Below are 13,397 nucleotides of genomic sequence, written 5' to 3'. Positions count from 1 at the left end.
CATCTCTCTCTCTCTCTTTCTCTCTTTCTCTGAAAGTATCTGTCATTAGAGTATCGAAATGTGATTGTTTCAGTTAGTAGAATAGTTTCATTTTTAAAGTGAAAGTATTTGACAGGAGTGTTTTTTGTTTCACTTTTGACACGTAATACTTAAATAGTGGAGGAGATATTATGTTGCCGTGGGCTCGAACTCTGCAAGAAGTTAAAAGATTTTTTTTGACTAAAACACAACTGGAACCCTAAGTAAGGCATGTGTAAAATTTGAATGAAATTGGTTGCGTAGTTCTCGAGTTTTAGGGATTCACACAGACAGACAGACAGACACACATTCTCATTTTTATATATATAGATAAATGGAAGATATATAGGGACCAGTAACAATAGATGGAGAATATAAAGGGATCAATAACAACAGATGGATGATATTGGGGATTTACTAACAATAGATTAAGTATATGAAGGGATCACTAACAAAATATGGAGGATATACGGGATTTATTAACAATAGATAGAGGATATAAAGAGATCAGTAACAATAGATAGAGGATAAGAGGGGATTTACAAACAATAGATGGCAGATATAAAGGAATCAGTGACACACACACACACACACACAAACACACACACACACACACACACACACACACACACACACACACACACACACACACACACACACACACACACACACACACTGTTTTATTTTTTTTTTAGGTTCATGGTGTTTGGACATGATGTTGGTAGAGTAAGTGCTAGCATCACTTTGGTGGCAGACTGCAGCATACTGGAGGATATAAAGGGAATCAGTCGCAATAGATGATGTTGGTGAGTGAAGATTTATCAGCTTGTCAATAGGCTAGACAACTTTTTTGGGAGTTTTGGTTCATAAAGTTACTATGTTATTCCATATATATATGAGTAGTACTTTTGTCGGGAGTGCAATTTTGTCTTATAGCAAGTCAGCAGGTTTTTAGAGTTGAAAAGTTTCTAGAAAAGGCTTAGCTTTGAAAATATCTTTTTTAGCCATGAACTTGATTTTACATTGTTATAAGAAATCAGTGATGGTATGATCCAGCATTTGTAAAGTTTGAGAAATTATTAATTGTGAGTTATTTACGAATGTAGAAGGCAGTGTTGTAGACATATTTCTATGATATGTTTAATGACTGCACTTTGATGTCTTTGAAGGAGATCAGATTCTTATAACTTATTGGAGGATGTTTGCAAGGTCTTTGTTTATAGAAGCATTACTTATTTGATGTGAGATGTAGCTATGTATGAAAAGTTATTGAGTAGTATTATATACATAGTAGTATAATTGATGGAATTAATACTGAATGGATAGTCACTGATGTGGTGAATGAAGAGTGTGAGGACATAACAGAACTCAAAGGCACATCAGACTTAATGGAAATGTAGCTTTGAGGGATTACTGTGGACATATGCTGTCATAGAATAATCTGATAAGAAACATCCAAGAGAAGAGGAAACAGACAGGGGAGCTCTTAGATGGGAAATTTTGCTGCCATGTTCTCATACTTGATCTATCTAAAGGCATTACTGATATCAAGGGTCAACATCACACACTGAAATTATCAGAGATAAGAAACTGATGTATGAAGAACTGGAAACTGCAATGGAGGTTGCTGTGGAAGGAAGTTTTCCACATCATCAGAGAACAGCAAAAAAGAAAAAAAATATTTTGAGTTTCATATGGTATAAATATAGCTTATGAACCTACTGGTGCATCTATGCATACACAAAGAAAAGTTAATTTTATGTATGTGGGGGTGTAGTTACATAATGAAAGTAAAATGATTTTGATGTTTATCAAAACATTTGCTTCACTCCCTTCCACAAGAATATAAAATGCCAAAAATATAATAATAAAACTATCCTCCTATACTATTTAGGTTTGTATGCTATTACTAGAAATGGCATGATTAGTTGGTTGAGCTATTGAACCTGTTTTTAGAATTTTAACATTTTCAGGTGCTATATTTCCTCTAAATACATACATTTTACTTGTGAGCTAGAATTGAACATATGCATTCATGTGCACACGCACGCACTCATAAACACACACACACACACACACACACACACACACACACACACACACACACACACACACACACACACACACACTCACTCACACACACAAACACGCACTGTGTTTTTTTTTTGTTTCTAGGTTCACGGTGTTTGGACATGATGTCGGTGGACTAAGTGCTGGCATCACTTTGGTGGCAGACTGCAACATAATGTATTCAACGACATCAGTTCCTTGCATTGGTTACCATACATGGTAGGGTGGGATGTTGGCATGAGTCAGTATCTATCCGTCAGTCAGTCAGTCACTCAATCAGCACAGGTATGGCTGTATGGATATGGTGTTCACTTTGTAACCATGTAGTTTCATTGGCTGTGCCACTACATGGCACAGCCAACCAATGCTCAATGTGAGTGAAGTTGGTAGAGGGAAATAATATAGAAGCTCATTGTATGTATGTGTCTATGCAAATATGCATATACATGTACATATGTATATATGGATATATATGTGTGTGTGTATGTGTTGTGTGCTTATATGTGTGTTCATATGTGTGCATGTATGTTTTACATCCCACATCTTTCCACAAAACCATTTGAGCAAACTAGTGATGTTGTATTTACAGTCCCTGTAAATAGTACTTCCTGTAGTTCTACTCTTTTAAAAACTTATGACATAAAATATCTGTTGTTTGAAAAGCAGCTGAATGTTGTGAACCAGAAGGGCATTCAGCCATAAAATACTGTCTCAGTAATTAGCCTTTGTCCAATCTTTGTCAGTATGGAAAAATGGACAAAAAAATGAAACAATAGATATGAATGTGCTTTATAAATATTGTATGGGGGTGGGTGTTGTGAATGTATATGCAGAGTATGCTGTCAAATGACTTCTAAATCTATTTTCATGTTAGAAACTAGGTTTTGTATGTGTAACTTAGCCTTAATATAATATAAGGGTAATGTTTCTGCCCCCCTTTTCCCCTGCCAACTAACTCATAATGGTTAGTGTATAGCTAAATGTACCATGGCATTAAGCAGGTTAGAGAGAAATCACCTGCTGGATGGTATATTAGTCTATCTCTCAGATAACCTTCTCAGAATATCTCTGACACTGTTTCCCATCAGCTCAGTGAATGATAGTATGAGCACAAATGACTCTTTCATGCACAAATATACGGTGGAATACTTACAGTTGTATTTGAACTTCTCACCTATACTATATCAACCATAGTATCTCACGTCTACTCCCCTATCTCTTATATTAATTCTGTGCTTTAACAAGTAATGAGGTAACATTAAGAAGTTGGCCTCTCTGATGAGGTTGAATAAACAGTTTGGAAGAAAGTAGATGTAGAGTTACTGATAGATAAGAAGGGGAGAAAACTTACCACCCCACACATATACATAAAAAACAAGTGTAAAAGTTGTTTACATCCCTGTAAACAATACTTCCTGTAGCTCTGTACTTTTGAAAACTAGTTGAATTAAAAAATCATCTACTTGGAAAAAAAGTTACGGTTGGCTACAGGAGAGGTATCCAAACCTAAAAAAATATGTATCAATAATAAGTTTTCATGAAAGTTATACCTCTCTGTTTTATCCCATGCTGACATATTTTAAATGGCTTAATCACTGGATGCTTATGTCTATTTTATAGCAAACACTTTAAGTGTAGTTTCTTAAAATGAACACAATATTTTGGTGTTATGATGTTCAATAGCTACAAAATGGGAATCAAGACTGTCATGGATTTGCCTTGCTAGGAGCATATGTTGCTCATATTACTTACATAATATGTCAATTTAGTTTTTCAAAGCATTGTAGAGAAACTTATGTTAAGTGTAGATATTGATGATGTAAGTTAAGTCATCATATTACAGGACAAATGTTTCATTGGTTTTGGACCTTATTGCTAGACTGACAACTTACTGTTTTTGAATCTTTGGTGACACTTGCCTCACAGCAATGCTTGTTGATTAACATGAAGAAAGAGTGGAGCTTTTTAGAAGCTCAGCTATTGTAAAATATTGTAGCTATTTTATTGTGATAATTTGATATAACCTGCTGAAGTTATATCTTTCTGTCATTTCTGATGAAGTGTATGGGTGGGTTTCAGATTTATTTGTAATGAATTAGATAATTTGCACTACCACCCTATAAAACACACAAAAGCACACATACATATATTCCAAGAAAGTTTCATTGTTTTCATGTTGGATTTCTGCCATTTGAGTTTTGAATTTAGATTTGCTGCTGACATTTCATATTGATTTTGTGTAGAATAGTTTATTTTATGTTGCTGCTTCAGTTGCTGACAACCCAACATGTTTCATGGTCAGGTCATTGGCAACTAAATTGGCCACCCCACAAAGCCTGCTCAGTGAGGAGGAGGATTTTGGACACCCTACAGAACTAAAAACACTAAACTCAACAAAGGGCAGAGGACCTCATAAGAGTATATATATGTAAGCAGTGTGTTGTTGCATGTGTGTGTATGTATGGGTGTTGGTGGGATCATTTGTGAGTGTGTGTGAAAATATATAGGTAGAATTTTTAATTTATATATGTGTACATATAACTAAAATTTGAAAATATTTAAAAATTAATATTTTAAAAAACTTTTTACAAGGTCTATGATAGACTACTCCTGGATGATGACCTGTGGCATCATCCAAGGGAGGAGATAAACAAACCTATCATTCAACCAGCTGTTACAGTATGACACATGCCAGCATGTCTTGGCCTGTCCTTGCCCATTGGACAACATTAAGGTTGTACCATGAGAGTGATACTAACCAATTGCAAAAGCTAGTTTCACTTCATGACTTTGCAAGCAGTTCTATGGTAAATGAAATGACAAAAACAAAAGATTCCCATACTAGCTCAAACACTGCCCAGGTAAACATGGTCTGTGCTGGTTTGCTCCTGATCCTGCAGCCAAGGAAAAGTAAGATAGGATACAGGAAAACAATGAATATTGCTGAATGGAATAAAACAAGATCTCAAAGGCCTGAGTGTCAGACTGCTCTAGTTGTACGACATTGTTGCTTTGTGTGAAATCCAATTACCTGCATATGATAGCATGGTAGATCATGGATACACATTCTTCTGGAGTGGGAAGAGAGAAGGAGAGCAGCTGGTGTTGGCCTTGCAATGAGGAACTCTGTTGCTTTACAACTGGAGAAAGACCCAACACCTGTGAATGACAATGAAACAATCATTCTACAAAAAGGTCTACACTACAATTGTCAGTGTCTGCATACTCACAATAGATAACCCTCAGAAAGCAAAAGCAGAATTCTATGCTAAGCTGAGAGAGGTGCTGTGCAATGTCCCCAGCAAAGACAAGTTAATATTTGCAGGAGATTTCAATGCAAGAGTAGGGAGAGATATTGACATATAGCTTGGTGTGATAGGTCAACATGGAGTAGGAAAGTGTAACTTAAGCACTGATCTTCTTCTAGCTCTCTGCTCTAAGTTCATTGCAAACACAGTAATTGCAAACACAGTCTTCAAACACAAAGACCATCAAAAGACCACTTAGATGCACCCTTGCCCCAAGCATTGGCACTCGTTAGATTTGTTAAACATAGTTATCCCAAGAAGAGATCAGAATGATATCTTGGATACAAGAGCCATAAGAGGTGCAAACTGCTCCACTGACCATCCCATGATCAGATCAAAGGTCACTTTTGCTTTCAGGCAGTGAAACATGAAGACAAAAGGTCAACCAAAAAATAAGCTAAACATCATGAAACTCTGAGATCCCAAAGTGAAACAAGAGTTACAGGAATAGCTGGATAAAGCTTTGGGAGGATGAGAAAATAGTCGAAACAAAGGGCTTGAGGAAAAATGAAACATTTTAAAAATAACTACATATGAAACAGCTCAACAAGTCCTTGGTAAAACAGTGAGAAAACTTCAAGATTGGTTCAACCAGAATGACATACATCTACAGACCCTGCCATAAGAAATGAACATTGCAAAGGCAAGGCAGTTAAATTGCAACAAAAGGTGAAACAGAAGAAAACTGGTGGAAGCAAGAAGGCAGCTGTAACAATATACTAGGAAACTGAAATCAAGTTGGTGGGAGGCCAAAGCTGAAGAACTCGAGCATTATGCTAATAAAAATGATATAAAAGCTTTAGGACTTTGAGAGGTATATGGGCCACAAAGAAGAGGCACAATAAAAGTCATAGTTCTTAACAACAAAACAGTATTCCAGGAAAAATTGTAGACCCTTGATAGACTTACCCATCACTTTGATGGCTTGATTAATATCCCAGGTGTCATGGACTATACTACCTTTAAGAAGGTTACACAACAGCCAACCATTAGATGATGAACTTCTTTACAAGGAATTCAATGATGCAATCAAAGAAATGAAAGGTAAAGCACCTGGCAGATGTGACATACCCACAGATATCTGGAAGCATGGAGGTGTGAAGCTTAATTATAGCTTTATAGCATTGTGCTCCAGGTCTGGGAAATGGAAATAGCTTCACAAGACTGGAAAGATGCAGGCACTCAAAAAAGGTTGTAGAGTGGGCTGTGGAAACTATCAAAGAATATCTCTTCTATCAACAGCTGGGAAGATCTTGGCTCATATTCTATTAAACAGACTGAATAAGTATATTTATCCAAATGTCTTACATGAGACTCAATGTGACTTCTGTTCGGGTAGAATTATTGTGGACATGATCTTCTGTCTTCACCAAATTCAGGAAAAATGCATTGAGCAGAACATGCCTATGTATGCAATGTTAATATGCTTTTGATACAGTTTCCTGTGATGAACTTTGGATAGTTCTTAAGAAACATGGACGTTTTCAAAGGTTCATCAGCTTGGTCAGGTCCCTGTTTGAAGTAATGCAGGCATTATTTAGCAATATTTCAGGTGAGTTTGAGTGACAAATGGAGTTAAACGAGTGCATACATGCTCCAGCACTGTTCTCCCTCTTTCTCACAGCAGCATTGGAAGTTGCCTTTGAAGAGGGATTTAAATTTAGATGCTGCATGATGCTGATCTGTTGAATGTTGCACAGTATAAAGGAAAGATATGCACTACGAAGATCTTTGTGCAAGAGATGCTTTGTGCACTGATGATGGTGTGCTGGTTGCCCACAGCACCACTGAAGATATGCAGAAACTGGTAGATAACTTTGCCAGAACTCCACAACAGTTCAGCTTAAAGATTAACATCAGAAAAACCAAATGTCTTTTTTTAACCTGTGGAGAACCTGCCTGCCCCTGTAACACTATTAGAGATGAAGGGCTAGTCCAGTGCAAAGCATTCAAACACCTAGGCAGCACCATCTTAGATAATGCATGACTGTATCAGGAAATCACATACTGAGTGAACAGAGCTAGTTCTTCATTTGGCAGGCTACAGGAGAGGCCATGCAAAAAAGATCTTCCCAGCTGTTGATAGAAGAGATATTCTTTGATAGTTTCCACAGCCCGCTCTACAACCTTTTTTGAGTGTCTGCATCTTTCCAGTCTTGTGAAGCTATTTCCATTTTCCAGACCTGGAGCACAATGCTATAAGGCTATAATTAAGCTTCACACCTCCATGCTTCCAGATATCTGTGGGTATGTCACATCTGCCAGGTGCTTTACTTTTATGGCTCAAATGCAAGGTATACCAAGCTATAGTGCTTTCTTCCCTGCTGTATGGAGCTGAAACCTGGACAGTTTATAATGCTCAAGTTGACAAGTTACATGCATATATGATGAGTTTATGAATATCACTCTGGCAAGATCAGGAATGAAGAGATCTTCCAGTGTACTGGTCTGCCTCCTATGATAGAAATCCTCATTGATAGAAATTTACAATAGTTGAGATACATACACAGGATGGACAACAGCAGACTCCTTTACTCCCAAATGTGCAAGAAGGAAAAAACCCTGGAAGACCTAAGCTGATATTCAAAGATGCTGCAAAAAGGAATGTGAAGTGGTAAAGAGTTGATCACAATAAATGGCAAACTCAAGTGAAAAACCAACTGGTATGGAGAAAGCTTATCATGTCATGCCAAAGCCATGAACAGTCATAGTCACAATGATTGACTGCAAATAATAATAATATAGGTTTATTTTACATTTCTTCAGTTTGCCTTTCTGTTGAGAAAGTACCAGATTTTCTGATATGGTCCAGTTAAGGTTATTACCCATTGAGTGTTCCATAGATATGAATTCCTAATTTGAAACTTAAATTCAAAATTAAAATCTAGTCCCTCTTTCCTAGTTTGATTTTTATTTAAACAGAAAATATATGAAATGTTCATTTACTTCATTTGAAAATGTACTGTGATCTACAATATTTTTGTTTAAGGAAAATGGGAGCATTGCTGTTTTAGAATTTATTTTTTATCACTAGAAAACAACTTAGGAAGGGTTAAAAGTATATCAGAAGCATGTTGTGTAATAGGAGAACTTTATTCAGCTTTGATAGTATGAAATAATTGAAAGACATCATCCTTTGTATATGAATAGCAGTCTGTTGCTCTGCAAGCTAATAAAACACATTTCAGTTAGTTATTTGGTATTCGTTAACTAAGGCTTAGTTTTGCTAATGATAAAAATATGCTCTAAATAAAAAGAAGTGAGTAGCTTGAAAAGTAACAAGGACTGAAGCCAACCAAAGAAGGAGGCTGTACACATTCCTCAACCCACTAGAAGTAACTGCCAAAGTCTCCTTCAAAGATCCTACACACTGAAATAATGTGGTCATAGATACACTATGTTGAAATAAGTATGGGTTGGTCACAATTAGAATGTCTTTGATCATAGAGCTTATTCATTGCTGATTTGAGGTTAAACAAAGGCAGCAATACATTTTTAACTAAAACAATTTACTCAGTCATTTGTACTCTCATAACAATTCGTAAGTAAATGGTAAAACAAAAGAAGGAGATTTATTCATTATACTCTCTGAGTGCATGAACAAAGTAAAGAAAATAGCTCTCAAAGCCTTTAGTTGGAACAATTAAATATTCATGAAACTATCAAAGTCTTCTCCTTTTTTGTTATATATTTTGCATTCTTACTACTTTTACTCAGAAACAGATAAATATGATAAAAAGAAGAACAATAATTAGGACTTCATCATTAATTGCCTCTGTTAAGTAGTTGTCTAGAGGCTCAGATAGTTGAATTGACACACATTACTATGTTTAAGATATCTATCTGTTCACATAGAAGCTAAATCAAAAAGAGTAATCTATGGTGAGAATTTTCCTGGTTTTTGCTTCAGTTGGGTTCTCTACCTGTTTCAATTGTGTTCCTTACCTGTCTACCTTCCATATTGTTTCAGTTGTATTCCCTACCACTCTACCAGATATAATTAATTGTTTTTAAATTTTCTTGAGTATGAATCACTAGATAGTTGACATGACACTATATACTTTAAATATGTTTATTAATACACATTTACCTGGTCTCTCTCTCCTCTTTCTCTCTCTCTAACACACATTACAACTTGCTGCTATATACATATATACACAAATACAATGCACATGAAACAGTATATACACACAGGATAGTCACATAGATACATAGAAATTGTACACACATTTTACAAATATAACATATACATGTATATGAATCATTAAGCCCATGTGAAATGGAACACTGATATCTGTTGAGATTTTTTATAAACAAAATATTTATTCTTTCTGTAAACAAAGAAAAATGTTATTATGAATGACAAAACATTGAGAGAGTTTGGATATTATTTTACTTGGGTTGATGTGGTTGTAGCTGCAGTCAAAAAGTTAGCTGCTGGTCATTGAGTTGTCCTCCATTGTTCATTGTGGTTAGCTGCCTGCTGTGCTATTGGCTGCTAATGTCTTTTGTCTCCAGCTGTTCATTGCTTTTGCACTGTCAGCTTGGGTCAACTGCTGCCCACCATCTCTGTTGACCATCTCCTATGGTATCTGTCAAAGTAAAGGTGCACTGAATTTATAGTGAGGAATGGGCTAAGAAAGAAAGGCATGAAAAGATGAAATGGTTATTGGAGCCAGTTCTAGGTGAAGTCTTGATTGGTCAGATGTTTTTTATTGTGGATAATATTCTAACAAATCATGACTTTGGATATTGTTATTTGATTGCTAAATATTCTTGCTACATAACTAACTCCCTGCCTGTGAAATGCCCATTCATGGTGAATTGAATGAGATGATGAGAATAGTGCAGAAATTGCAGATGTGAAGTGTATAAAGGAGCATGCATTAGAAAAGGGTGAATGTAAGACTAAGAATTGGTTAAATTGCATAGTACTATCAGAAGATGTTTTTGTGCCCAATGCAGTGCTGTGTTATACATGAAGTACTGTATAAGCTTATGTTAACTATTAGTTTTCTTGGGTTGATATGGTTATAGCAGCAGTTAAAAAGTTAGCTGCTGGTTGTTGTGTTGCCTTTGCTTGGGTCAACTGCTGTCTGCCATCTTCTATAGTGTCTGTCAAAGTAGCTAAGGTGTGCTGAATTTATAGTGATGGATAAGCTTAGAGAGAAAAGTGTGAAAAAATGAAGTTCTAAATGAAGTCTTGATTGAGCAGATGTTTTGGATCAAGTGGGTAATATTCTAGTGAATCATGACACCAGATATAGTTATCTAATTGCTAAATATACCTGCTACAAGCTTCTTATGCAATCATTTGGTCTGCTAGAAATAGTATTTCATCTAACAATAGGTTTCAGATCTAGGAATTTTACCTACAGTAGACTAGTTGCATATACAGGTGAAAATTTCCCCAGTTGCTTAACAGTATAAAATTTGAGCTAAATTCCAGAGCCCTGAGTGAATTGCATTTGTATATCATAATAATAAAAGTAGTAGATGAGATGGTTAAAAAAAGATGTTTAAGAGTTGGCTTGAAAACAATATAAACCAGCAATATTTTTTTGTTTTGTATCTATTTAAAAAAGAATCCTTTAATATTAAAAGACCTTTTGCTTGTATTTTATTGTATGGGGGTGGGTTGTAAAATATTTATCTGCAGAAAGAAGATAGCTCACTCTAATGGTTACTAGTATGTTAACTGGAAGTTGTGTGAGAATCATTTCCCATCACACTTTATATAAGAAGAAAATATCCCCCCCCTTTTCTTTTCCACAATCATCTAATTAATGGCATCAATTGGCACAATGATGTTGGAAATTACTGTAGAGACATTGCTATCAAGTAAGCAACATTTTCCTGTTTAGACCATATTGTTGTTTAGTCATTCACTAATGATATGCTTAATTTTTCCTCTGTGGTACTTGACCAGAGTTGTCCTTTTTATATATTCCTAACCACAAGTAATAAGCTGTGTCAAGTGGATCTTTATTAGACACACTAATTGCCTTTATTAATATTTCCGGTTGAAATGAATGACAATAAAGCATTCTGATTGAAATATATTAACGTAGAATATAGGTAAAAAATACTTTTACTGTAGATGCTAGCTGCTTAAACATGCAGCTAGCTTGTTTAGGGTAATGAAAATCTATATAAATTTGCCGAATGGTCCATTTGTGGTGTTCTGCTGTTGTCTTTTGATGTAAGATATCTCATATGAAATGTTTATTGCAGCTGGAAACTTTTGAAAAAGATTAAACTCAAACATTGGGAACAATGTGTAAGTTGTTAAATATATATTTTCTTTATGCTTTTGACCTTATTTAGGTTTGTGTGGACATAAAGACTCTTCATAGATAAATTATATATAGTTAGAAGCTAATGTTTTAATCTTCAATTGTACAACTGATAGCAACCAAGTTATTTTGCTCCTTGATAGACACTAATTTTTGAGTACAGTAGTTCTTTATTTTCATATTCAGTGCACATGGAAGTAATTAAGTCTTTTATAATTCCCTTTTGTTTTGGGTATAAATACCCTTTTGCTTTGGGTATAATAAAAATAAAACACAAAACAAAATGTTTTGTTGCTCTGTTTATTAGTTATAAGTACTCTAGTAAAGAGAAACAGCTGCATGATACTAATAACTGCCAGTTTAATCATATTGATGATAATATGTTTATATAAGCTGCAGGTATTCTTTCATGAATCATAACTGATAAGAGATAAATGAGTGAAAGAACAGCCTGTAGTGTTGAAATGAGTAACCTAAGAAACAACATTGTATTACTCAGAACTTCTGTTGCACATTGGCTAACCTAACATATTGCATCATATACAAACTCTGCAGTGTACTTTACATTGGAGAAACAGGCTGACACCTTTCTGGTTGCTTTCAGGAACATATTTGAAGCTTACTGCTAAGTATGCTTGGCCAACTTGTCCTGCCCTCTTCAATACTACAGGCTATTCCATCACTTATCAGTTGTGGCATGGATCCACATTCTTAAGTAAATAGATGGAGCAACATTTCATATTTGAACTTGGCACCATATCACTATATGTTTAAATGAACGTTTTCCTTTTACTTGTACACCTCCTTTAATTCCTTAAACCGTTTCTCATCTTTCATCTCCCTTCTCTTTTGATTTTGCATGCTTCTCTTCATTCCATTATTCTTTCCTTCTTCCTTCTTGCATTATTTCTCTTCTTGTTCACATAAGAAGCTCATGTGGTCCTGCAGTCCTTATCAATTACAGGCAGTTTCTTTTAACTTAGGGATGTAAAACTCTGCTGCCTCTTATTAATTTCTCTCCTTTCTACTTTACCCCTGAAAAAAGACTGTCTGGAATGTTGGATTTTCCACTCCTCATGGCAAGTTCACTGTACACTTTCTATTGCTTTTATACTATATTTATATTTGTATGAAAAGAGATTGTTCTTTCCTAGGGATAAATTTTCCAAGCATACACCAGTTTAGCTCTATACCAATTAATGATATTGGAAGTTCTATAGAAGTCAATTTGCTTTGAGGAGGTTTTTTGCTTTCAACTTCATAATGCACTTTAAATATACAAATTTGAATAGAGCAACAAACTGAAACACCACGTAGGCAATATGAATTGATTATGATAATTAATAAATAAATTGTTTATCCTATGTGTGTATTTTCCATTTTACTTTACAGGAGTGGCTGTGTGGTAAGTAGCTTGCTTACCAACCACATGGTTCCGGGTTCAGTCCCACTGCGTGGCACCTTGGGCAAGTGTCTTCTAATATAGCCTCGGGCCGACCAAAGCCTTGTGAGTGGATTTGGTAGACAGAAACTGAAAGAAGCCCGTTGTATACATGTATATGTATATATATATATATGTATGTGTGTTTGCGTGTCTGTGTTTGTCCCCTCACCATTGCTTGACAACCGATGGTGGTGTGTTTACGTCCCCGTAACTTAGCGGTTTGGCAAAAGAGACCGATAAAATAAGTATTAGGCTTCCAAA

The 13,397-nt window shown here is 35.5% G+C and overlaps 1 protein-coding gene across 10 annotated transcripts in view; it reads left to right on the top strand.

The window, feature by feature from the left end:
• LOC106873629 (jmjC domain-containing protein 8) overlaps window positions 1-13,397 on the top strand; it is a 442,493-nt gene that overhangs the window by 61,813 nt on the left and 367,283 nt on the right. Inside the window, exon 2 of one of the 10 annotated variants that reach the window (XM_052968763.1) lies at window positions 11,631-11,676. The exons of the other annotated variants lie outside the window; for them this stretch is intronic. The gene's annotated coding sequence lies outside the window, so the exon portion shown is untranslated. The remainder of the gene's footprint in view (window positions 1-11,630; window positions 11,677-13,397) is intronic. 10 annotated transcript variants of the gene reach the window in all.

The sequence above is a fragment of the Octopus bimaculoides genome, chromosome 6 (assembly GCF_001194135.2).
Source record: "Octopus bimaculoides isolate UCB-OBI-ISO-001 chromosome 6, ASM119413v2, whole genome shotgun sequence".
NCBI classification, from domain to species: domain Eukaryota; kingdom Metazoa; phylum Mollusca; class Cephalopoda; order Octopoda; family Octopodidae; genus Octopus; species Octopus bimaculoides.
Note: the sequence above shows the minus strand (reverse complement) of the source record. Positions and strands in the feature narration are given on the sequence as shown.